The following is a 25,701-nucleotide window of genomic DNA, read 5'->3' on the forward strand; positions in this document are numbered from 1 at the left end:
GTTGAGATAGGAAGTTTCTAGAGTTCTACCGCAATTGGCCTAAAGCTTTTCTGTCTCTGGGTTTGCATGACAGAGAGGGTGGATTGGATTGAAGAAACTTGTAGATTGCATCCTGTCAACAGGCTTGATGATCCAATTGCTCTTTTTTCATATATCCGTAAGCCATTTTCAAGTGCAAATGGAGCATTAAGGAATCAAAAATCACACCACTGTGCCCTGGTTACCTGCAAAACACGTTACATAGTTAAATCAGCATTGATGTTCCAAGATCTCATTCTTAACAATTTAGCTTAAGTGCCAGCAGTGTATCTCAGGAAATCCCAACTGAAGAAAAAATCACAAACATCTGGGAGTTTCCGAGTTCCACTGGCACTGGATGAGGGATCAGAATATTGATCCTATTGTCTTGTCATGCCAGTTTTAATATCTGTATAATATTTCAATTTAAATCACTGACTTAAAATGAGTTAAAAATTATCCTTCTGTCCGATATATTAAGAGTCGCAAACACTCCAGTGCTCCTTTTAATCCCATTATTTTTGCACTGCTAATTGTTGGAAGTGCGATTTGATAACCGTGTGACGAACTCAACAGGGCATCTGGGACCTTGGTGAATGACAGAACCAATAGTCTATCGCCTTGACCAATGAAATTTAGGAACAGAGAAAGAAACCGTGCAAATGACGGAGAAGGAAATAGAGTGAATTCAAGTCCAATTAATTACAGAGAGAGAGATGAAGAAAGAAATAAAGAGAGGGAAAGAAAGATTGGCTTAAGAAGTAGAGAAAAAAGGGGAAGAAGGGCAAACCCAGGAAAAAAAATGTAAAAAAGATTTAAGAACAGTTTACTACCTGCAAGAATGAGACTCTACAGTTTCAATTGTTCCCTTTCTGTGCCTCCAAGGTGAGTGGCATGTCAGGACCGTAAATCACCCCATTAACATTGTCCTTACAGCCCTAACTTTCTGCACTGAGTTTAATTCGTACTTATGGTGCAAATCCAGCAATTTCTTGACACTCACGGGGAGGTTCATGGTAAATCTTCCAGCATTTTGTGGCGATTCGCAACTGCTGCTGAATCTCTTCCTCACCACAAATTGCAGGGTTTTTTTTACACAGTACTAACGACATTCACCATGAACTTCGGTCAGGGAATAGGTAGCAGAATGGAGAGCAAGGTGACTACAAAACAGAAAAGAGAGTAGGGGTTGAGGGCAGCTACTCAGACTGAGAAAAGGTGGGTTGTGGTGTTCCACACGGTTCGGTGCAGTTGCTCATAATTTCCATAAACGATTTGGAATCTGAAGTACAATTTCTAAATTTGGGGATGACACCAAATTGGGGGCTGTAGTTACTGCAAAAGAAGACTGCGTTAAAATACGAGAAGCCATTAACAAACTTGCAGAATGGATGTTTAATGGGCAAATTAATTTCAATATAGAGGTGAAGTGGTGCATTTTGGTAGGAGGAATAAGGAAGGCAAATACTGCTTGGATAATAAGAGTCTAAATGGGGTAGAGGAGCAAAGGGATCTGGGGCTACCGATACACAAATCATAAAGTGCTGATGCAGAGTTAATAAGACCATAAAAAATGGAAACCAACCACTGGGGTTCATTTCTGGAGGGATAGAAAATCAGGGAAGTCATGTTCAACTTGTATAGAACCTTGGTTAGACCACACTTGGAGTTCTGTGTACAGGTTTTCATATTATGAAAAGGAGAAAGGCATTGGAGTGACCTGGTAGAGGTCTTTAAGATAATAATAAGGTAGACGTGGACAAAATGGTTCTATTTGTGGGGGGAGACCAAAATTAGAGGCCATAAATATAAGATAGTGACTAATAAATCGAAAACAGAAATCAGGAGAAACTTCTTTACCCAGAGAGAGGTAAGAATGTGGAACTCGCTACCACAAGGAGTAGTGGAGCTAAATATCATAAATGCATTTAAGGGGAAGCTAGATAAGCACATGAGGGAGACAGGAAGTAAGGGTATGCTGATAGGGTTAAATGAAGAGGGGTGGGAGGAGGCTTGTGTGGAACACAAACACCGGCATAGACCACTTGGGCTGGACGGCCTGATTCTGTGCTGCAGACTCGATATCACTCCCATTGCACCAAATTCTGGGCCATTATTGTAGACAATTTATGCACACAATTATCCAAATAAATATACATATGCAAGTGTAGATGTCAACAGAAGTCTTACCACTCAACAGAAACATATATTTTTGTCTATAAAGATTCACTCAATTCACAAAGACAAATTGATCTGTCTGCTTTGATGCAACCAGATATTCACGATGGACACACAATTAGCTCATTCATATTTCAGGAACTCCCTCCTATTTATATTGATGTAAATCGCAATTCAAATCAGCAAACTAATCTGATCTAGGATCAAAAGACACCATCTGCTAGTTCAATAAAAAAACGAATTGCAACAACTCAATTCAGTCTGTCCTGGGAGCAAGTCTCGGCCTCCTGAGCTTCACTCTCTCAGCTTACATTATCATCTGAGATGCCTGGAGTACATTACAGCCTAATTGTTCATTGCCAACCATGCGCAATTCTATGGTGAAACAGCAAATTACATGTACTTCCTGCAATTTAGTATACTGTATTTGCTGCTCACAATGTGGTCTCCTCTACATTGGGAAGGCCAAATGTAAATTGGGTGACCGCTTTGCAGAAAACCTCCGTTCAGTCCGTAAGCGTGACCCCGAGCTTCCGGTCGCCTGTCACGTTAATTCTCCGCTCCACTTCCTCTCTGACCTCTCCGTCCTCAGCCTCTTACATTGTTCCAATAAAGCTCAATGTAAGCTCAAGGAACAGCACCTCATCTTTTGTTACAGCCTTCTGGGCTCAACATCAAGTTCAACAATTTCAGACCATAACCTCTGTCCCTATTTTTTTTTCCTGTTTTTGTCTCTTTCCCACGGCAGCTGTTGATGATTCCGTCATCTCCATTTACACCCTATCTAGACTCATCTTTTGTTTTTTTAACTTGTTCCATTATAGAAATCATAGAAAGTTACAGCACGGAAGGAGGCCATTTCAGCCCATCATGTTCACACCGGCCGACAAAGAGCTTTCCAACCTAATCCCACTCTCCAGCTCTTGGTCATAGCCTTGTAGGTTATGGCACTTCAAGTGCACATCCAAGTACTTTCTTAATGTGATGAGGGTTTGAACCTCTACCACCCTTTCAGGCAGTGAATTCCAGACCCCACCACCCTCTGGGTGAAGAAATTTCCCCTCAATTCCCCTCTAAATCTCCTACCAGTTACTTTAAATCTTTGCCCCCTGGTTTTTGACCCCTCTGCTGAGGGAAATAGGTCCTTCCAATCCATTCTATCTAAGCCCCCCATAATTTTATACACCTCAATAAGGTCTCCCCTCAGCCTTCTCTGTTCCAAAGAAAATAAACCCAGCCTGTCCAATCATCCCTCATAGCTAAAGTTCTCCAGTCCAGGCAACATTCTCGTAAATCTCCTCTGTAACCTCTTGAGTGCAATCACATCTTTCCTGTGACATGGTGATCAGAACTGCACGCAGTACTCTAGCTGTGGCCTAACTAGTGTTTCACTAGTGGCCTAACTGTAGTTCAAGCATAACCTTCCTGCTCTTGTATTCAATGCCTCGGCTAATAAAGGCAAGTATTCCTACATCATGATAGGAAGAATAAAGAGAGACAATACAAGCTACGTGGTACAATTTTCAAGCAGGTGCAAGAACAGAGAGACCTGGGGTGTTTGTTCACAAATCTTTGAAGGTTGCATGACAGGTAAATAAAGCAGATGGGTTCCTGAGCTTTATAAATAGAGGCATAGGGGCCGATTTTCAGCAAGACCTCCGGTTGCCCAAGTGTCCCCAAAGTGGGTCGGCGAGGTACCGAACGGTACTTTGGTCGGGATATTCATGACGAAGGCCCGTCGAAGGTCAACGGGCGGCAAATGGAAGATGTACTCCACCAATCTGGGTGGCAGCGGGTGGGAGATCTCTTTCTCGGCGGCAGAGGCGCTTGCTGTCCAAGTGCCGTTGAGGGTGGAGTCGGGCCCACGGAGGGTCAAAGACCTGAAAAAAATCAATAGCAAAAAATTTTAAAAGCATCCAAAGACCTTCAGGGGACCCCATCCAGGTAAGTCGCTGTTGAAAAAAAGTATGAAAATGTTCACTTACCTTTTTTTCAGGTTCTTCATACTTACCGTCGGGGACAGACCAGCCTCCAGCCAACAGTCCACCCCTGTTCTGCCGCCAGGTCCCGCCGACTCCCGCCCACAGGAATCTGGGAGCTTGGCGGGCGGGAGGTCAGTTGTGCCACTCGGCCATCCGTTGACATCAGCGGGCAATTCCCGGCGGCTCTCCCCTCCCGCCTGCTCCAGGCCACCCTGAAAGTGGCACTGGGCGGATCTTCAGGAGGAATGTCAGCGACAGTGGCCGTCAGTCGACAATGAGGTGCTGAAAATCGGCCCCATTGAGTACAAAATCCAGGAAGTTATGCTAAACCCAGCTGAAGTATTGTGTCCAATTCTAGGCACCACACTTGAGGAAGGACATGAAGGCTTTGGAAAGGGTACAGAAGAGATTTACTAGAATGGTTCCAGGGTTCAGGGATTACAGTTACATGGTAGACTAGAGAGGCATTTAAAATCATGAAGGTTTTAGATAGATTAAATAAAAACAGAAAATGCTGCAAATACACAGCAGGTCAGGCAGCATCTGTGGTGAGAGAAAGAGTTAACGTTTCAGGTTGATGACCATTCAGCAGATCTAGGAAAAGTTAGAGATGTAACCGGTTTTAAGCAAGTAGAGAGGGTTTTGTTTTATTCATTCACAGGATGTGGGCATCGCTGGCAAGGCCAGCATTTATTGTCCATCCCTAATTGCCCTTGAGAAGGTGGTGCAAAGCCATCTTGCAACTGAGTGGCTCGCTAGGCTAACTTAGAAAGCAGTTAACCACGTTGCTCTGTGTCTGGAGTCACATGTAGCCAGACCAGGTAAGGGTGGCAGATTTCCTTAAAGGAAGTGAACCAGATGGACTTTTACAACAATCTGATGTTTCATGGTCACCATTATTGACATTACATCTTTATTTAATTGAATTTAAATTGACCAATTTGAACTCGTGTCTCTGGCTCATTAGGCCTGGTCTCTGATTACTAGTCCAGTAACATAACCACTTTGCTACCATACCCTTAAGTAAGGGAAGGAAAGAACAAAGGGGAAGTTCTGTGATAGTGTGGAAGACAGAAGTGATTAAATGACAAAAGGAATGAAGGTGCAAGTCAAAAGGGGTGGTAATGGAACAAGTAAAGATACCAAGGATGGGTCAGGTGGAGCTGTAAATGACAGTGGCAGAATCATTACTAGCACCTGCTGTCCAAAAAAAAATGTGAGCGGTGGTTATAATCTGAAATTGTTGAACTCAGTGTTGAATCCGGAAGGCTGTAAAGTGCTCGAGAGATGATGTGCTGTTCCTCCAGCTTCCATTGAGCTTCATTGGAACAGTGTAGGAGGCAGAGATCAGAGTGGGAGTGGAGCGGAGAATTAAAATGACAGGCGACCGGAAGCTCGGGGTCACGCTTGCAGACTAAATGGAGGTGTTCCACAAAGCGGTCACCTATTCTGCGTTTGGTCTCCCCAATGTAGAGGAAACAGCATCATGAGCAGTGAATACAGTAAACTAAATTGAAAGAAGTACAAGTAAATCGTGGTTTCACCTGGTAGGTGTAAATAAAGAAACTCTTGCCAATGGCTGAAGGTTCGATAAACAGAGGGCATAGATTTAAGGTGATTGGCAAAAGAACCGGAATCGACATGAGGAAAATCTATTTTACGCAATGAGTGGTTAGGATTTGGAACGCACTGCCTGATTGGGTGGTGGATACAGATTCAATAGTAGCCTTTAAAGGGGAATTGGATAAATACTTGAAGGAGAAAAAAAAATGCATGGATATGGGGAATAAGTTGTAGGGTGCGACTAATTGGATTGCTCTTCGAAAGAGCTGGCGCAGGATTGATGGGCCGAATGGCGGCCTCCTGTGCTGTAATACTCTATGATGCTATGACTTGTTGAGGGATTCATTAGGAACCAAAGAGGGAAAAATAGCCCTGCGCCTGCCACAGAAGTCCCAGCCCCACCGCGGAATTGCCCTTACCACCCCTCAAAGTAAGCGGAGCACAATCATACGCACTCCATTTTTTTGGGAGGCGGTAACCAGGGCGCTGAAGGAAGCAGAGGGCTACTGCACACTCTTCAAGGCCTTTGATGGTCACCACTAGGCCACCAGGGCAACATGCAACCGGGCCAACAGCCTGTCACCCAAGCCAGGATGCTGGCGGCCCGGACCATGCTAGGGCTGCCATTGTTTAGCCTACCCAAGGGTCGGCCGACAGAAAGAGATGGTGGCCCAGGGCGCTGGTGCCCTTCCCTTTAAGGAGCTCCCCGAGAGCTTTGCAACCTGCACGCGCCAGTCGCAGGGGAATTTCCCCCGTGGGGCGTTAAGGGGTTGGCGTGGGGGGTGAGGGGCCATCACGCACGTGATGATGTCATCACCGGTTGCGAGCCGGCCTGGGGTGCTAACCACGGGACCCTCAGCAAACTCTCAGGCAATTTCCAGGGAGGCGTGAGCACCGCCCCTCCCCTGAGCGAAAAGTGTCTTGCACTCCCTGGAGGCACTAACGGGGCTATAAAAAGGGGCAATTTCGCCCCCTATGTGCTTGCCGTTGATCCAATGCCTGCACCTCGGATAAATCTATTCAGTGGATCACACACTTGGTATCTGTTTCTGTTTCTGGCCTGTTCTGGGAGTATAATCAAAAATTCCATCCAAGACAAAAGGAAAGGAAATTTTGGTTCATACACATGGCAGGGGATATTAAGGCCCTGAAAAAGATGCAGAAAAGGGTCGTTCAATTGATACAATATATTGTAGATGTAGCTGAATTAAGCCCTTATATAAAAAGGTAAGGATGGTTCTTCTAGTTTTATATTTAATTATCCTTGCAATGCTGGTCATGGACGTTCATATTTCAAAAGCTACAACCGCAGGTCTTTCTCTCAATGAGCAGGATTGAGTAGGCAACCCGGCATAGTGTATACTTGCCTCAAATTAACCTACCCAAATGTTTCACGCTGCACTAATAACATTGAAAAAACATCTATTGCATAGAGGCCCATTCCCTTAATGCGTCTTGATCCACCTGTAGACTATTTACTTCATTTAAGGTCCTAACTTCCACACATATCTTGAAGAGCCTATAGTTAACAGGATAGGCTTAGGGGACTGGGCCTCTTTACTCTGGAAAAATGTCGACTTTGAGCTGACATGATTACATAGGATTATATAGGATTACATAGGACTAAGGCACAGAAATAGGCCATGCGGTCCAACCAGTCCATGCCAGCATTTATGCTCCACTTGATCCTCCTCCCGTCTTTCCTCAGCTAAATCTATCAGCATAACCCTCTATTCCCCCCTTCCTCATAACTTGTCCAGCCTCCCCTTAAATGCATCTATACTATTTGCTTCCACCACTCCCTGCAGTAGCGAGTTCCACATTCTTGTCATCTTTAAATTAACGAAGGCATTACATTCTGTCCAAGTAGTCTGGTTATTTGAGCTATGGAGGCAAGAGAGGACTTTGGGATATCAGTACAAGTTAGAAAAGTAAAGAGTTACGTTAGTTGCCAGGATAAAGTCCTTTCCATGGGGAATTATTGACTCCTGGAAAATGTTGCTAGTACATGTGCTAGGTCTGGATACACTACAGGTCTTTAAAAGGGAGCTGTGCAAGTTCCTTTGTGTAGAAAACAGCTCAAGGTATAAAATGTAGCTGGTTTAATGATATCAGGCAATACTCTGAGAGTTCCTAGAGCTTGCTTGATTGCCTTCAGGGATTAGAGAGGAACTTTCCAGAATTTTACCTAAATTGGCCTATGATTTTTTCTCATGACCCACAGGGTGGATTGAATTGATGATGCATGTAGTTTGCACCATGTCAAGATGGAATAGGCTTGGTGATCCAGTTGGTCTTTTCCTGTCCTTTTTCATATATTCATAAGCTGAAGGAGATCTTTATGAACAAACATTGATTAATAGAAGATGTCAAGCAGCATAGCAGTTGTCATAGCTGTGATTGCAAGAACTTTTTATTTGCCTTTATTTTTCTCACTATTTTCACGACTTCTTGGCCCATGCAAGAATGAGGTGGGAGACCGTTTGCTGATCTCTGACTATACTGCTATGAACAACAGGTTGCTTTGCGGTGCACACAAACATCATAGGGGTAACTTTATTTCCAATGTTCTTCTCCATCTCCTCCCCCAGCATCCCACCACCAAATCAAAAGCACTGAGGGTAGAGGATCATAGACCTGAACCCACATTCTACCAGTTTGTGTCACTGAACATTGATGTTCCAAATTGATTGCCACGATACCGTGTTTCGAAAGGATTGTTGCAAATGATTAGTTTTAATCTTCTGTCTGTATCAGTGTACAAGTGTGATTGTTCGGAGAAGGCTAATTGTTCTCAACATGATTTTCTCTGGGGCACTGATGAAGGAAAAGCAGCTATGTTTGATTTTAAAATTCCTGGTTAACCATACAAGGAATAGACAGTATTGAAATGAAAATCTATCATAATTCATATTGTCTCATGAACGGAACAATGCATCCCATGTATAATATATCTTAAATTAACCTGGTGGGATCCAACAAGTATGAATAAATTCAGCGTATGAAACAACATAGACTTGCAAGTCTGTGTTGAAATTTCATAGCAATTAATCTTCATGTTTGATGTTGGACTATAAATGCTGGCAAGCTATTGAACTATGTTGGGGGCTCATCAGAACTGAGCTTGAACCTGTTGTCATCTGACATTCACACACACATACTTTCTATCAAGTGTCGCTGGAAAGCAATCACGATATTGCTCTTTATCCATCACTCCGAGTAGCCTGTGAATCTGGTCAATGGTATCAAGTGCAGTTTCAATCTGTACAGTGTAGATTTATGTGAATCTTGGGCTTTGGAGACCTAAAGAAATCAATTTGTTTTTTGTAGAAGAATTCCTGAAGTTTAATGACTTATGACAAATACCATTCTTGTTCTAAAATCCAAAAGTTTTGAAATTACTTTTGGTGATATTAATGCATTTGCATGACATTTCTTTGCTCCGCTGCTTAAATGTGAGCTTTAACCCACTTATTTTAAATGAGTTAACAATTCTACAAAAATAACAGACAAAGGAATGTAATGCAACTACAACTTACATTTATATAGCATCTTTAACATCACGTCACATCCCAAGGCGCTTCACAGTGGTATGAGAAAGAATGGTGCTGAGCCGATGAAGGCGAGATTAGAAGGGATGACCGAAAGATTGGTACAAGTGATGGGTTTAAGGAAGGCTTTAAAGGTGGAGAAATGGAGGGATTAAGGGAAGGAATGCCAGAGAGTGGGACCTGGGCAGAGGAATGCCAATGAGTGGGACCTAGTCAGGGATATAGAGAGCTTGTACGACTGGAGGAGGTTACAGAGATAGGGAGGGGCAAGACCATGGGATTTAAAAACAGGGATAATCATTTTAAATTTGAGGTGTTCATGGGGTGGGAGCCATTGTAGGTCAGCGAGCACAGGAGTGATGGGTGAGTGGGACTTAGTGTAGAATAGGATATGGGCAGTAGAGTTATGGATGAGCTGAAATTTATAGAGCAGGGTGGATGGGAGGCTAGCCAAGAAAGCATTGGAAAAGTCAAATCTGGAGGTGACAAAGCATTTATGATGGTTTCAGTAGCAGATGGGCTGAGATGATATCGTGGTGGAAGTAGGTGGTCTTTGTGATGCATAGGATATGGGGTCAGAAGATCAGTCTGGAGTCTAATAGGATGCCAAGGTTTGAACAATCTGGTTTAGCCTGAGACCGTAACTAGGGAGTGATATGTGGTCAGTAGCGAGGGTGTTGAGTTTGTGAAAGGAGCTGAAGATGATTGCTTCACTCTTCCCAACATATGAACAAATACTAATATCCTCTAACAGTAATTTATGGGCTATAGTTACTAGAAAAGCACAAGGGAAACCTACAGAAAATACCTCTAGACAAAAGAACATTGCACACAGGAAATCTGTACTGATTTTTAAAAAAAGGTTCAAAGTCGGTCATAAATGTTGGAAAACGACAAGCCAACAGCAGTTGAGCCAACAGCTCCTTTACAAATGGGTAGACAGGAAAAATTCACACCACCTCACTGGAATGCAATTTTGAAATACGAGTTCCTGTTCTGCTATTCCTCCTTAGCTACTTAAATATTGATGGAGCTGGCAATGACTCAAGATGGTGAATTAAAATATTCTGAAAATGGTAATCTTCAAATACAAGTAGACATGAGCCCTCCACTAAAGATACTTCTGACCCTGTCAACCCTCAATATGTATAGTGTTACATATGCAGAACTGTGTGAGATCTGCAGTGTATGTTTTTTGAATGCATAATACAAGTGCCACATTCCCTGTAGTGTAGCCTGATCTTAGAAAGCTTGTAAACTTTAGACAGATAGATGGAGGGGAAGAGAATAATAAATAGTCACAATGAACCAACATTTGAGCATTAAGGTGATACTAAAAAAAATATGTCCCACTGTCAGAGTAGATTCAAGAATGAAGTGCATGTAAATATTAATTAAATTGAAGATGGAGGCCATCAGATGCCCTACATTTATGAGGGATATGCTGGTTGGAAATTATTTTCCAAAGCCTTCTCGGGTAAGCTGATCCATTGCAAACTTTGTCTCTGATGAATCATATGGCAAATGATGCATTTTATGCAGCTGTACCAACTTATACAATGGGTAGCCTAGATAAAGGATTATCATCCAAGTTCAGATACTTAATTTTTTTGTTCCTGGGATGAAGGCGTCACTGGTAAGGCCAGCATTTATTGCCCACCTCTTATTGCCCTTGAGGAGGTGATGGTGAGCTGCCTTCTTGAACCGCTGCAGTCCTTGTGGTGAAGGTACTCCCATGGCACTGTTAGGGAGTGAGTTCCAGGATTTTGATCCAGCGACGATGAAGGAACGGCAATATATTTCCAAATCAGGGTGGAGTGCGAGTTGGAGAGGAACTTGAAGGAGATTATGATCCCATGCGCCTGCTATCCTTGTCCTTCTAGGTGGCAGAAGGTCGCGGATTTGGGAGTTGCTGCCGAAGAAGCCTTGGCGAGTTTCTGCAGTGCATCTTGTAGATGGTACACATTGCAGCCATGGTGAGCCGATGATGGAGGGAGTGAATGTTTAAGGTGGTGGATGGGGTGCCAATCAAGCGGGCCGCTTTGTCCAGGATGATGTCAAACTTCTTGGGTGTTGTTGGCAAGTGGAGAGTATTCCATCAAACTCCTGACTTGTGCCTTGTAGATGATGGAAAGGCTTTCAGATACTGAAACCAGACCTCACTAAGCAGTCTCATTTCCTACAATCTTGATGGGCACACACACTGTATGTCTGCTAATGGTTAATTACAGCTGAGCCATTATAATTGTATCTATTGCTTTTGTGCTTTGAAGGCCTAAAATTGTTCAGAGAAACAGTTCAATAACTTTTGCCAAATTCCACTGGATGATTCAATATTGTTTCATATTATCTATATGATAATTCTGCTCGTTAAGATTTGGACCTGTCTGATGATATATGTGCTGCTCTATATTGTTGTAAATAGTGAATGCAAAATTGGACTCCTATTGAGGCTGTCGTGGAGATGGTGATAGGACGTTCAGTGAAGGTCCAGGAAACTTTTCCAAGGCTGCCACTTTCAGATACAGTGGGGATAATTTTCAATTTACCGCTAAAGTGTAAAACTGACATTGAGATTGTTCTAGAAACGGCATGATTTTCCTTGGAAAGGAAAATGGGGTATTTTCTATAATAGGCACCTGACCTGCAAAGCCAGTTTTATGGTCCAGCAGTTGGTCGAAGAATATTCCCAGCACCTTCAATCTCGAGAGATGATACTGAGTCATTGGTGCAGAAGGAACGGCAAGGTGCTAACAGCAAGACCAGATGTATTTCTGCGGATACATTACTAGGCTGCTATTGTCTGAAATATGTACTGGCTCACGGAATTTATGGATTCAGGTCATCAGTAAATACGTATAGTCACTAGATCTTCCCCTTAATAGGTTTGAAGATCAGTAAGTGAACTAGACTTACACGTAGCTAGTTACCTCACTGTGGAGAAGGGCAGCAGACACAGTAGGTACACTGGCTGATTAAAAACGGTTAAGATTCCATATGAAACCAGGATTATAAAAGGTGATGTCATGAGTCACATCACTGCTGTGCAGATCATCTAACCAGTTGTATCCATGCCTTTATTACCTCTAGACTGGACTATTCCAACGCACCCCTGGCTGGCCTCCCATCTAAACAAAAGGTGATCTAAAACTTGTCTGCCCGTGTCTTAACTCACACCAAGTCCCGTTCACCCATCACCCCTGTGCTTGCTGACCACATTGGCTTACGTTTAAACAATCACTCGATTTAAAAATTCTCATCCTTATTTTCAAGTCCCTCCATGGCCTCACCCCTCCCTATCTGTAATCTCCTCCAGCCCCACAACACCCCTGTCTGCATTCCTTTAATTCTGCCCTCTTGAGCGTCCCTGATTATAATCGCTCAACCATCGGTGTCCATGCTTTTTGTTGCCTAGGTCCTAAGCTCTGGAACTCCCTGCCTAAACCTCTCTGCCTCAACCTCTCTTTCCTCCTTCAAGATGCTCCTGAAAACATACCTCTTTGACCAAGCTTTTGGTCACCTGCGCTAATTTCTACTTGTGCAGCTCGGTGTCAAATTTTTTTATCTCATAATACTCCTGCGAAGTGCCTTGGGATATTTCATTATGTTAAAGGGGCTATATAAATGCAAGTTGTTGTATATGTATAGGTTGGCACGTAATGTATTATTTTTAGCACATATTAAACTAGACATTATGAGGTAGGACAAGAATAACAAACAAATATTTAACACATGCGATATTCCTCTGTGCAATTTGAGTGAAGGCATTAATGCATTTTAAATGAATTGGTTAATGCCTATATTAAAATAATGGGCATGTGTGGACATTTTATGCATTTATCGTGAACATTTTATGCATTTATACAATAATGTGGCCAACAGTAATTTCTAGGCTATTAAGTATATTTGGTTATCCATTATACCTCTCCCATTGCTTGTACATTTCTATATTGCTTTACTTTCCCCTTGCCACTGGCACTCATTCAGAGGTACTCAATTCACTTTTGGTTCAGCCCACTGGGCTAACAGACAGTGACTGATAGAAAACTGCCTGAGATGCTCAGCCATTTCATAGTATATCAGCACAGTGACATTTGTATATAATGTCCCTTGTATACAATGTAAACTCAGTCTATGATGAAAATATATTTTTAGGAACAATTCACAACCTTGCTGAGTTCTTCAGGCATTGTAATCAGAGCATATAAGTAAATGGAAAGTGTGAAATTGAACATATCAAAGGTTTTTCAGAGACTGTTGAAGCCTGTGAAGTGTGTAATGCCAAGCCACCTGCCTCGAGCTCTGTTGATCTGGGCAAGTCGCATCACGATAAAGCTGGAAACTGGCAGCATACATTGAAAACAGCCTGCCCTGCATGGTCACTGACCACAATTCTATTTATTTTCTATGTACCATTTCTCTCACATATATAACACTGGGGCAGAATTACACTCAGACATCGATAAAATCAGCATTACACGAGGATTTGCTGCGCAAACCACGTGTTTCGACAACTTTAGTCCCGGGTCCGGTAGCGCTGCGAGAGAGGCCTTGGGAGGGGAGAGAAAACTTTCAAAAAACAGCCACAAAACATTCACAAAACCCTTAGCTACTAAATCACTGAAAAATCATTTAAAAATAAAAACTTTACCGTACTTTTTTGGACGTCTTCATACTTACTGCTGCTGGCAGGGCTGCACCGACAGGTTTGACCCATTGGTATTCTAGGCGTGGTGGAGAGTGCTGAAAGTACGACGGTAACTCAATCCGTGGCAATGCACGTCGTTTCATGTCGACGCACCTCTCCCCCGTGATACGTGGAAACCAGGCTGCAAAAAGGTGCCCAAAAAGGTGCCGACTGGCTTTTCGCCGTGGAGGTCAAATAGCGGTGTAAACCCGGTCGCAAAGTTGTCAAAAGTTTAGCCTAATATATAAAAATCCCAACAAGGGATGACTTGCTGTTGGATCTTGTAATGGGGAATGAACCAGAGCAGATAAGAGAAGTAAAAGTATGGGGAACATCTAGGCAATAGTGACCGTAATATAAAACACATTAAGATGATAATTGAGAAGGACATAAGTATGACGAAAACCAGGATAATAGATTGGAGAAAAGCTGAATTTGATGGGCTGAGGATAGAACTTGAGAACATAAAATGGGCAACAATATTGGCAAAAAAATGATGTAGAACAGCAATGGGAAACATTTAAAATGGTGTTCAACAGAGTGCAACAACAATATATTCCACTTAAAGGAAAGAACAAACTAAACACTAATGAGATTCCATGGATGAAGAAAGCCATAAGAGAATAATTAAGATTAAGGAAAGAGGCATATATTAAGTACATAGACAGCAGGGGAGTGCATGATGTAGGAGAATATGAAGAGATTAGGAGAGAAGTCAAAAAAACAATAAGGAAGGCAAAATGGAACTATGAAATTAAAGTATCAAGGAACATAAATATTTTACAGGCACATCACTAAAAAAGGAAGGTTGGGATGGGAATAGGGCCATTAAAATATAGACCGGATAATACCACAGGTAACGATCGAGAGAAGGCAGAAATATTTATTTTGCTTCAAATATTTAGCAGGGAGATAGAATAGGTGGTCATGACATTGATGATGAGATCAGTAATGAGATTACTGCATTTAAATAAAAAGAGGGGCTATATTAAATAAATAAAACTGAGGATAAAACCCCTGGTCTGGATGGATTGCATTCACGCATTTTAAAATAATTTAGGGAAGAGATAGCAGAGGCATAACTACACATATTTATACTTAGTTAGAAAAAGGTGTAGTGCCAGAGGATTGGTGGATAGCTAACATAATAACTATATTTAAGAAGGAGAATAGAACATGTTCAGGGAATTAAAAACCAGTCAGCTTAACATCGGTAGTAGGAAAAGTAATGGAATCCCTACTAAAGGAGAAAATAGAACATCGAGAAACTAAAAATATAATAATGAATAGTCAGCATGGATTTCAAATCGGAAAGTCTTGCTTGACCAACCTCTTTGAATTTTTTGAAGAGGTAACAGAGAGAGCAGACAATGGTAATGTGGTAGATGTAATTTATCTAGATTTTCAAAAGGCCTTCGATGAGGTATCCCATAATAGACTGTTCAACAAGGTCAGAGAATGCAGAGTAAGGGGACAAGTAGCAGAATGGATATCTAACTGGCTTCAAGACAGAAAGCAAAGATGAGGGGTAAAATGTTGCTATTCACTGTGGCAGAAGGTGGGTAGTGGTGTTCCACAAGGATCAGTGCTGGGATCACTGTTATTCACAATTTATATTAACAATTTAGACTTTGGAATCAAAAACACAATTTCTAAATTTGCGGATGACACCAAATTGGGGGGATAGTCAATACTGAGGAGGATTTCAAGAAATTACGGGAGGACATTGATAAACTTGAATTGGCATATAATTGGCAAAAGAAGTTCAACACAGATAAATGTGAGGTATTATATTTTGATAGGAAGAATAGGGAGGTCACTTATTACTGAGAGTGCGAGTCTAGGTGGGGTAGAGGAAAAAAGGGATTCACAAATCACTAAAAGTTGCGGCACCGGTTAGCAAGGCCATAAAAAAGCAAATCAAGCACTAGGGTTTATTTCTAGATGTACAGAATTGAAAAGTGAGAAGTTAAAGTAAACCTGTATCGAACCTTGGTTAAACTACACTTGGAGTACTGCATACAGTTCTGGTCGGCATATTATAAAAAGGATATAGAGGCACTGGAGAGGGTGCAGAGAAGATTTACAAGGATGATACCAGAAATGTGAGGGTATACATAACTGGAAAGGCTGAACAAGCTGGGTATTTTTTCTCTTGAAAAAGAAGGCTGAGGGGTGACCTAATACATAACTCTTTAAAATTTTGAAAGGTTTTGATGGAGTGGCTCTTTATGGGGAAGAGCATAACTAGAGGCCGTCAATATAAGATAGTCACCAAGAAATCCAATAGAGAATTCAGAATTCACCTGGAGAGTGGTGAGAATGTGGAACTCGCTACCACAGGGAGTGGTTGAAGCAAATAGTATAGATGCATTTAAAGGGAGGCTGGACAAGCCAATGAGGGAGAAAGGAATAGGGGACTATGCAGATAGATTTAGATGAGGAAAGACGGGTGGAGGCTTGAGTGGAGCATAAACGCCATCGTGGATTGGTTAGGCCGAATGGTCTGTTTCTGTGCCGTACATCCTATGTAATCCTGTGTAATCATAGGAATGGGCATACACGATTTCTGTTTTCTGATTGGAACACCATCCCCACATGATGGACACGGTGTGCTCTGGGATCCATGGGCCACTATGTTGCACAAGAGGTGAGAGGCCAGGGGCAGCACGGGCCAGCCCACACTGCGATGTGTGTGCGCACTAGGTCCGTGCAGCAGAGCAGGTCTCCAGTTGTCTTGGTTAATGCTTGCTACTGGACCAAGACCTAGCTCTGTTAAGCCCATGTGGTGGCTGGTGTGCAATGGCCACCACATGTTAATAAAATCCACGCACAGGCATCTTACACCCTTCAATATGTAGTTCAGAACTTGGAATATTAGGTCTTTCATTGAAACACCTGTGAACTCATCCTTTTTTGGCGTGAAAGCAAGTCATCCTCGAAACGAGGGACCGCCTACAATGATGATGCTGCACGAAACAACCCAAGTTTTTGAAGGGGGCCTCGCACCAGATGTGCGGATTCCTTTCGAAGATCGACGGCAATCTCCTTAACTATGCCGCCGATCGCAATTTTAGTGCCATTATGTTGCTAAAAAAAAATCAGTGAACCTACAATCCTGCAACACGATATGTATATTTCTGAAGAGGGTGGAGCAGAGAGTTGTTGATGCCAGTTCATTGGATATATTCAAGAGGGAGTTAGATATGGCCCTTATGGCTAAAGGGATCAAGGAGTATGGAGAGAAAGCAGGAAAGGGGTACTGAGGGAATGATCAGCCATGATCTTATTGAATGGTGGTGCAGGCTCGAAGGGCCGAAAGGCCTACTCCTGCACCTATTTTCTATGTTTCTAAGAATAAGGGCTAAGCCATTTAGGACCGAGATGAGGAGATACTTCTTCACTCAGAGAATGCTCAACCTGTGGAATTCTCTACCGCAGAGAGTTGTTGAGGCCAGTTCGTTAGATATATTCAAAAGGGAGTTAGATATGGCCCTTACAGTCAAAGGGATCAAGGGGTATGGAGAGAAAGCAGGAAAGGGGTACTGAGGTTCAATGATCAGCCATGATCTTATTGAATGGCGGTGCAGGCTCAAAGGGCCGAATGGCCTGCTCCTGCACCTAATTTCTATTTTTCCATGTTTCTAGAATGTCCTTTTAAATAGCTCTTTTGGTTAGTGAATGTTACTTCTTGGAGGGAAAAAAGTGACAAATGAATGTAACTTGTATTGACAGTCCTTTTAATAGCGATGATTAGCAGCAGTGGATTGTAGATGTATTAATAATAATGTTCAAGTACTAAACAGAAAGAAGCAATTTCTAATTAAAGAATTTCTAACTACTTTCAACTAACATGATGCCCTTTTAGCTCTTCAGCGCCGGAATTTAATTCGAATTAAGAACATAAGAACATAAGAAATAGGAACAGGAGTCGGCCATTTGGCCCCTCGAGCCTGTTCCGCCATTCAATAAGATCATGGCTGATCTGATCTTGGACTCAGCTCCACTTCCCTGTCCGCTCCCCATAATCCTTTTGCAATTGACAGAACCGAACTTCATTGTAATAAATAAAATATTGCTTTAAATCTACTAAGTGCAGCAGAGCCTGGAGGGGAATCTCTAGGTACAGTTTATTCTTGATGCAGCCAGAAAGAATTGAGGGCAATTATGTGTAAGAAAAGGCTTAAAATTCTGTTTGATGCATCACTTTTACGATTAGTGCTGAATTGTCATTCCTTACTTGGACTGTCATAGATGTAACTGAGACCAGTGCTATTTTTAGTGAGACTTGAAAGGTCTCTATTCGAAGCTGCCCCTGTCAATTTGTCTACATATCACCATATCTCTAATAGTTTCACATAACTTAGATACTGTGCAAAGAGTTGACTTGAAAAATTACCACAGCAGTGGAAACAGAAAATAAATGTAAGTATTGATTTTGCTACGTCGAAAGTTTAGATTCTGTAGGCCCAAGTTTGCCCCTCCGGTTAAAACGACACACCTCCATGAGGTACGCCGACTTTGTCGACGAAAAACGGCGGCAAAAACTTATCTCGGTATTCTCCCTGCTCCTAACGAACTCACTTACACTAGAGCAAATTAAATGGGCAGAATTGCGATTTTTAAGATACTTCCAAAAAATCTAGCTGCTCCAAAAAAAAGGGAGCAACACCTGGGCAAACTTGAGCCCACTGTATTCTAGCCATGTAATGGTGGTGAGAACAGCAGCTGCTTTTGTTACAACGTACAGTAGCCCTATGAAAAAGCATGTGTCTGTTGGTGAGAGAATCTGGCTGTTAGAAATAACTGGAGGGCAGTAAACTGGTTTGAAACATTGGCCTTGAATTCGCAGCCCCTACTGGGCAAGTTCCAGGTTTATGTATGTGAAGCCAATGCGCCTAAACCTGGAACTTGCGATCTGTCAAGAATCCCCTTGCTCTAAAACGCGTAATTACAGCTTTTATCAGCGTAAGACTTTTAAAGCACTGAATAATAATTTTTTTTTCAATAATTTAGTGTATTGTATGTATGCCTGGGTTTACCTGCCACCAGGGGGAGCGACCTTCAGAGGTCATTGGGCCACAGACACACATGTGCAGCCCTTGTATATAAAGAAAGCCTCCATGTTTAATCCTCACTTTGAGAACTAATAAAGTAGAGTCAGGTCGCACCTGATTGAGTTCACGGTACTCAGCCTATTGAGTTATTGCATACACAACATTTGGCGACGAGGCACAATACGAACTTTTACGCACAAAAAAAATGAGCACCGTTGGAATCCTCAAGCGATTCGTGGAGGGAGAAGACTGGGAGGATTTTACAGATCGCCTCGACCAGTACTTCGTGGCCAAAAAGATGGATGAAGATGCTGACCCAGTTAGGCGCAAGGCGGTTTTCCTCACGGTTTGTGGTCCAAAAGTCGATGGCCTCATAAAGAATCTGCTCGCACGTCCAATGGAAAAGACCTATGAGGAATTGTGTGCTCTGATTCAGGACCATCTCAAACCTAAAGAAGGCATCATTATCTCGAGATATCACTTTTACAAGCATGTTCGTTCTAAGGGCCAGGACGTGGCGGAATTTGTTACCGACCTGAGACGTCTCCCTGGGCCGTGTAAGTTTGGAACTGCGTTGGAAGTCATGCTGCGCGACGTCTTTGTAATAGGCATAAACCACGAGGTGATCCTGCGGAAGGGAAGCTGCTGGTTGCGGAGACGCTGGATCTGAGCAGGGCCATTACGATCGTCCAGGCTTGCCTGACCACGGTCGATAGCACAAAGCAGATATCCTCGCAGAGTCGGAACTCCACGGCAAGTACTGTGCACCAGATTATGTCGTTGGTTGGCAGAGCTGCACCTGGCAGGGCCTACCCGACTGTATTTGCGAAACCTGTAGCTGCTCGAAGTCCGCCATTGGGCACGAATCCGATTTCACCCTGTTGGCGCTGTGGGGGCAATCATCGGCCTCTTCAGTGCTGTTTCAGACAGTATATTTGTAGAGGCTGTGCGAAAATGGGGCATCTTCAGCGGATGTGTCCGCAGTTCAGCAAGCGTGCTGCGACACACCGCATGGATGATGATGACTGATCCGCAGCAGATCCTGCAATGCAACCCGAGGAGGAAGTGCATAGTGTACATTCGTTCCTGACAAAGAGCCAACCGATAATGATTGAAGTAAAATTGAATGGCGTGCCGGTATCTATGGAATTAGACACGGGTGAGAGTCAGTCTATTATGAGCCACAGGACTTTCGAAAAGCTGTGGGACACAAAGGCTATGAAACCCAAGCTGAGTCCAGTAAATGCAAAATTGCGTACCTACACCAAAGAGCTCATACCAGTGATTGGCAGTGCAGCAGTCAAGGTGAAGTATGATGGAGCGGTTCATGATCTATCACTGTGGATCGTTCCAGGCAATGGTCCAACGCTGTTCGGCAGGAGTTGGCTCAAAAAAATAAAGTGGAACTGGAATGATATTAAAGTTTTGTCATCGGTGGATGACGCTTCGTGTGCTCAAGTGCTGAGCAAATTTCCCTCACTGTTTGAACCGGGCATCGGCAACTTCACGAGAGCCAAGGTGCAGACCCACCTGGACTCGGATGCAAGACCCGTCCATCACAAAGTTCGGGCTGTCCCGTACATGATGAGTGAGAAGGTCGAAATCGAACTGGACAGACTCCAACGTGAAGGGGTAATTTCACCGGTCGAATTTAACTAATTGGCTATTCCCATTGTTCCTGTGCTGAAGAGTGATGGCACTGTCAGGGTTTGTGGAGACTACAAGGATACGATCAACCAAGTTTCAAAACAGGATGAGTATCCGTTACCAAAGGCTGATGACCTGCTTGCAACGCCAGCTGGGGGAAAGTTGTTCACCAAATTGGATCTGATGTCTGCCTACATGACACAGGAGCTTGTCGAATCTTCCAAGAAACTTGCATGCATCAATACACATAAAGGGCTGTTCATTTACAACAGATGTCCTTTCGGAATTCGCTCGGCTGCAGCCATATTTCAGAGAAACCTGGAGAGTTTACTGAAGTCCATCCATAGAACCATGGTGTTCCAAGATGTCATTCTGTTCACAGGTCGTGACACTGCCAAACACCTGCACAACCTGGTTTCTACATCGTCTGGACAAAGTGGGGCTCAGGCTGAAACATTCAAAGTGCATCTTTATGGCAGTGGAAGTTGAATTCCTGGGAAGGAAGATTGCTGTAGACAGCATCAGGCCTACGGACTCGAAAACACATGCCATCAAAAATGCATCCAGACCCCAGAAAGTGACGGAGCTACGTTCGTTCTTTGGTCTTCTCAACTACTTTGGTAATTTCTTACCTAAATTGAGCACATTATTAGAGCCACTGCACATGCTGCTCAGAAAAGGCAACAACTGGGTTTGGGGTGTATCTCTAGACAGGGCCTTCGAGAAGGCTAGACATCTGCTTTGTTCCAACAAATTGCTGGTACATTATGACCCGTGCAAGCATTTAGTATTGGCCTGTGATGCTTCATCACATGGGGTTGGTTGCGTGTTCCAACAATCCAATGAGTCGGGCAAACTACAACCCGTTGCGTACACGTCGAGAAGCATGTCTCAAGCGAAAAGAGCCTACGGTGTGGTAGAGAAAGAAGCTTTAGCCTGTCTATATGGGGTTAAAAAGATGCACCAGTATCTGTTTGGGCTTCGTTTCGAACTTGAAACCGATCACAAGCCGTTCATATCTTTGTTTTCAGAGCACAGAGGTATCGTTTCACATCCAGACGTGGGTGCTGACATTATCTGCCTATGATTATATCATTCGCCATAGACCTGGCACCGAGAATTGTGCCGATGCATTGAGCCGTTTACCGTTGCCCACGCTGGAGATGGAAATGCCACAGCCTGCAGACCTATTGTTGATCATGGATGCCTTTGAAAGTGAAGGGTCGCCTGTCACTGCTCAACAAATTAGGACCTGGACAAGCCAGGATCCGATCTTATCATAGAAACATAGAAACGTAGAAAATAGGTGCAGGAGCAGGCCATTCAGCCCTTCGAGCCTGCACCACCATTCAATATGATCATGGCTGATCATGCAACCTCAGTACCCCATTCCTGCCTTCGTTCCATACCCCCTGATCCTTTTGGCCGTAAGGGCCACATCTAACTCCTTTTTGAATATATTTTGTGAATTGGCCTCAACAACTTTCTGTGGTAGAGAATTCCATAGGTTCACAATTCTCTGGATGAAAAAGTTTCTCCTCATCTTGGTCCTAGATGGCTTACCCCTTATCCTTAGACTGTGACCCCTGGTTCTGGACTTCCCCAACATCAGGAACATTCTTCCTGCATCTAACCTGTCCAATCCCGTCAGAATTTTATATGCTTCTTTAAGATCCCCTCTCATTGAATATAAGCCTAGTCGATTCAGTCTTTCCTCATATGTCAGTCCTGCCAGTCTGGTGAACCTTTGCTGCATTCCCTCAATAGCAAGAATGTCCTTCCTCAGATTAGGAGACCAAAATTGCACACAATACGCAAGGTGTGGTCTCACCAAGGCCCTGTACAACTGCAGTAAGACCTCCCTGCTCCGATACACAAATCTTCTTGCTATGAAGGCCAACATGCCATTTGCTTTCTTTACGGCCTGCTGTACCTGCATGCCTACTTTCAATGACTGATGTACCATGACACCCAGGTCTCGTTGCACCTCCTCTTTTCCTAATCTGTCACCATTCAGATAATAATCTGCGTTCCTGTTTTTGCCCCCAAAGTGGATAACCTCACAGTTATCCACATTATACTGCATCTGCCATGCATTTGCCCACTCACCTAACCTGTCCAAGTCACTTAGCATCCTCCTCACAGCTCACACTGCCACCCAGCTTAGTGTCATCTGCAAACTTGAGATATTACATTCAATTTTTTGGTCTAAATCATTAATGTATATTGTAAATAGCTGGGTCACAGCACTGAACCTTACGGTACCCCACTAGTCGCTGCCTGCCATTCTGAAAAGGACCCGTTTATTCCCACTCTTTGCTTCCTGTCTGCCAAGCAGTTCTCTATCCACGTCAATACATTATCCCCAATACCATGTGCCTTAATTTTGCACACTAATCTCTTGTCCAAAGCCTTTTGAAAGTCCAAATACACCACATCCACTGGTTCTCCCTTATCCACTCTACTAATTACATTCTCAAAAAATTCTCGAAGATTTGTCAAGCATGATTTCCCTTTCATAAATGCATGCTGACTTGGACCGATCCTGTTACTGCTTTCCAAATGCGCTGCTATTACATCTTTAATAATTGATTCCTGCATTTTCCACACTACCGATGTCAGGCTAACCGGTCAAAAATTCCCTGCTTTCTCTCCCTCCTTTTTTTAAAAGTGGGGTTACATTAGCTACCCTCCAATCCATAGGAACTGATCCAGAGTCCATGGAATGTTGGAAAATGACCACCAATGCATCTACTATTTCTAGGGCCACTTCCTTAAGTACTCTGGGATGCAGAATATCAGGCCCTGGGATTTATTAGCCTTCAATCCCATCAATTTCCCTAACACCATTTCCTGACTAATAAGGATTTCCCTCAGTTCCTCCTTCTCACTAGACCTTCACTTCCTTAGTATTTTCGGGAGGTTACTCATGTCTTCCTTAGTGAAGACAGAACCAAAGTATTTGTCCAATTGGTCTGCCATTTCCTTGTTCCCCATTATGAATTCACCTGATTTTGACTGCAAGAGACCTACATTAGTCTTCACTAATCTTTTTTTCTTCATTAGTCTTCACTAATCTTTATCGGTTGTAAAACGTTGTGTCCTTAGTGGTGATTGGTTGGCCATTCCCAGGGAAGTATGTGATGAGACCAAACCTTACAACAGTTACAAAGATGAACTATCCATTCAATCTGATTATTTGCTATAGGGTAATCGTGTTGTTATGCCCAAGAAAGGCAGGGAGAGATTTGTACGGGATTTACACAGTACCTATCCCGGTATTGTGATGATGAAAGCCATTGTCAGGTCTCACATTTGGTGCCCTGACATTGACTCTGATTTGGAGTCATGTGTGCATCAGTGCAACACTTGCATGCAGTTAAGCAATGCACTAGTGGAATCTCCGCTAAGTCTATGGTCGTGGCCATCCAAACCATGGTCGAGGATCCACATCGACTATGCGGGTCCTTTCCTGGGCAAAATTTTTTGGTGGTGGTGGATGTGTATTCCAAATGGATAGAATGTGTAATCATGTCATCCAGCACATCCACAGCCACCATTGAGAGCCTTCGTTGCAATGTTCGCCACTCGTGGTCTGCCCGATATTGTTGTGAGCGACAATGGATCGTGCTTCACGAGTTTGGAGTTTCAAGAGTTTATAATGGTATCAAGCACGTAAAATCAGCACATTCAATCCCGCATCCAATGATCAAGCGGAGTGGGCCGTTCAAACCATCAAGCAGAGACTGAAACGCGTAACTCACGGTTCTTTGCAGACTCGATTGCCACGTATACTGCTTAGTTACAGGATGAGACCCCTCATGGTTTCTGGGGTCCCCCCTACTGAACTGTTGATGAAGTGGTCTCAAGACCAGGCTATCGCTTGTCCACCCTGATCTTAACGATCATGTCGAAAATAGACATCAACATCAGCAGTGGTATCATGATCGCACTGCCGTGTCACGCGACATTTCTATTAATGATCCTGTGTATGTGCTAAATTATGGTCAAGGCCCCAAGTGGGTCACTGGCACTGTTACGGTCAAGGAGGGTAACAGGGTGCTTATTGTCAGGCTCACTAATGGGCAAACATGCAGGAGGCACATTGATCAGATGAAATTGCAGCACACAGACAAACCGGAACAGTTTGAAAAAGACACCATCAATGACCAACCGATTCATATTCAGCCATCAGAAGACCCTGCTGTTGTCAATGAATCTGGACCTTCAATCCCCGACATGTACACTGCCATTCCCATTAGATCGGCTACCCAGCCTCAAGTCATGAATGACTTGGAGAGCTCACCCAGATCTGAAATTGAATTGAGGTGATCAACTAGGAAGCGGAAAGCCCTGGGCCGTCTCAATTTGTAAATCGGACTGATACCATGATCTTGGGGGGAAATTATGTAATGTATGTATGCCTGGGTTTACCTGCGACCAGGGGAGCGACTGTCGGAGGTCATTGGGCCACAAACACACACGTGCAGCCCATGTATATAAAGAAAGCCTCCATGTTTAATCCTCATTTTGAGAGCGAATAAAGTAGAGGCAGATCGCACCTGATTGAGTTCACGGTCCTCAGCCTATTGAGTTATTGCATACATAACATTTAAACATTTAAAATCCTATTAACTAAGGTAAGTTTCTTTTTAGACCTTTTAGAATATGTAAATTTATTTTTCAAAAAATTATATTTTTGTTTTAAATAATTAAATAAATTTCATTTTTATTTATTTTGAATGTTTTTTTTAATTAATCTTAAGTGCTTGTGTGTTTTTGGCAGTATTCCCATACATAGTTATGGTGATTGGAATCATCATCATCATCATAGACACTCCCTCGGAATCGAGGGTGACTTGCTTCCACTCTAAAAGTGAGGCCTCAGGTGACTGAAGAGTCCAATGTGGGACCTACAGTCTCTGTCACAGGTAGGACAGATAGTCATTGAAGGAAAAGGTGGGTGGGGAGTCTGGGTTGACACACGCTCCTTCCACTGTCTGCGCTTGGTTTCTGCA

The sequence above is a fragment of the Pristiophorus japonicus genome, chromosome 1 (genome assembly GCF_044704955.1).
Source record: "Pristiophorus japonicus isolate sPriJap1 chromosome 1, sPriJap1.hap1, whole genome shotgun sequence".
In the NCBI taxonomy this organism is placed as follows: Eukaryota; Metazoa; Chordata; class Chondrichthyes; family Pristiophoridae; genus Pristiophorus; species Pristiophorus japonicus.